The sequence below is a fragment of the Palaemon carinicauda genome, chromosome 18, assembly GCF_036898095.1.
Source record: "Palaemon carinicauda isolate YSFRI2023 chromosome 18, ASM3689809v2, whole genome shotgun sequence".
NCBI classification, from domain to species: domain Eukaryota; kingdom Metazoa; phylum Arthropoda; class Malacostraca; order Decapoda; family Palaemonidae; genus Palaemon; species Palaemon carinicauda.
Genome location: NC_090742.1, coordinates 104,144,349 through 104,146,848, shown reverse-complemented (window position 1 = coordinate 104,146,848; position 2,500 = coordinate 104,144,349).

The following is a 2,500-nucleotide window of genomic DNA, read 5'->3' as shown; positions in this document are numbered from 1 at the left end:
AAAATATTAGAACAAGGTTGGTTTTGTTCTAAAGGATCAACAGAGTGTAGACACAGGGAACACGTTTCCACAACCAATGCCGCCTAGCCAGACACTAAGGCTAGGTAGATAAGTGAAATACTCTCCCCTATGACAACTTTAAAAAAATTATCCACTGCTCCCAGAGAGCACCTTCAGGGCTGTAGCTCCCCACTATGATGTATCAATGGCTAGGGATGGGTGGCGGCCTTTCAAGAACCATTTGATTACGTGGTATAAGGTGAGGGTGCATTTAAACATATTAGCCAGTCTGGGCCAAGGGCTAAGTGTAGGGGTTAGCCTAAGTCATGACTGATGAAGAACAAGCATGCAAAAACTAGCAAAATTCTCACCTATAATCATAGCACAGTTGTAAAAGAATATATTTAACACACTTTTACAAGACTAGACAAGAATTATTATGCAATGCTGAGCGATTTGGAGAAATGAGCTACGGGCTTCGGTAATGCATTAGCTGTGGACAATTAACGGATGCATAGCGCAAAAATACAAGAGTAGAGACGCAAAATTCTCCACCACAAAAGGAAATTGTATTAAATTTAGGCAATGAGGAAGAAGCAGAAGCATCCAAGATAACTGGAAGGAATGGAGAAGCAGCGAACAGGTTTTCAGGACGCTGGGATTGGAGCTGTAACGGCTCTCTCACCCACGCAACCAATCCTATACCATAGCCTTTGAGACAAGGTTAACTAATTAGTCGATCCGTAGAAATAGAAGCTTTACCAGACAATCAGTCTGCTTACAGAAAATTACACTCTGAAACAGCCATCTATTCTGTTGTAAATGATATGCTGGGAATGATGGATGAAAACAAATGTGGTATTTTAATATTACTTGATCTTAGTGTTACTTTTGATACAGTTATGCATGAATTACTACTAAAATTATCTACGATCCATCTGTATTTAAGATCTAGCTTCTGAACACCTAAAAGACTACTTGGTTGGCATAGATGACTGTTTTCAAATTGGAAATTTTTATTTATCATATAAACCTTTAAACAGAGGGATACCTCAGGGGAGTGTAGTGGGTCCTGTCTTATTCTACAGTATATTCTATATCGATACTAGTGGTCTGTCAAAAATACTACAAAGGAATGGAGAGAAGTTCAAACTATTTGTAAATACACAATTTTACTCATCCAGGTGATATAGAAGACACTACTGAAATTATAAACCGAATTCTTACCAGTGTTAAGGAATGGATGAAAATCAAACAACTAAAATTAAATGAAAATAAAACATTGTTCAAGTTGGTTAAAAAAAAAAAACTACCTAAGAAACTAGGATGATATTTAAATAAACATAAATCTCATGCCTCTGCCCCTACATCAAGTAAAGTTCACGATCTATGGGTATCTCTTGCTGTAACTTTTCTTACAATGCTCAAATAAATATTGTAGTAAGAACATCTTGAAAACATTTTTTTCTTTTATAAAGAAGTACTTGGATGAACATTCTGTAAGGAAACTTGTGATAAACTGTGTTATTACCTGGATTGACTATTGCAACTTCATCTACTGCAATTTACCAAAAATGCAACCTAAGAAATTATTAAACTTGATAAACAGAGGAACAAGAGGAACAAGCGAGAATCGAGTTAATGATATGTAATAACCCATCAAGTTATCAGAACCGAGCGTCAAAAATATCTAAGAATTGTTACATATCATGTAGCCAACAAATCATGTTTGCACGAAAATTATGTTTTCAAATTATTGGGACATGGATACATGTCTACTGTATGTTCTAGAACCTTTAAAAATGTGGCCCCGAGACTTTCCAATAAGCTCCCTCTAGACATCCAAAAGACTAAAGATATTAAAGTTTTCAAGAAGAAAGACTTTCTTATTCTCTAAGGTGCTTCAGTAGTGTAGATTTTAAAATAAACGAGCAATATGTGATGTGAAATGTTAAAAGCTTTAGATCGAACATAATAGAATGACTGTGAAGCTCCTGTAGAGAGTAGGGTTCCCCTGCTGTATAGGACCAGAAAAGCAACCCTTAAAACAAAACAGTGTAAAACCCGGAGTAGTTTAAAATGAGTTATATACACAAATACAAGTAAAAAAAAAAAAGAAATAAAACTAACTGAAATAAAAGTATAATAAAAAACTGAAATGCACAAAACTATAATTGTCAAAGGAAACCACATTGTGTTGACAGCAATCACAAAGAAAATTCAAAATTTGGAGGAAAATGGGCTGTTTAGTTGATGATCCTGTTCTTAAATTACCAATTTCCTGGTGCTTGGTAAAAGATTTAGAAATTTCAAATCTGTTAGTTTTATGTTCTTTGATGGTTGAGAACTTTTTACTGTTGAACGCGCATCCAGTCTTATGGTTAACTTCCCGATGAGCATCTATGGGAACTCTCAGTGGTCTTTTATGGCAGCCATATAATTTCCGAGATTACATCTCGGATAAATAAACATATAAACCATTAAAGAACGCATTAGATCA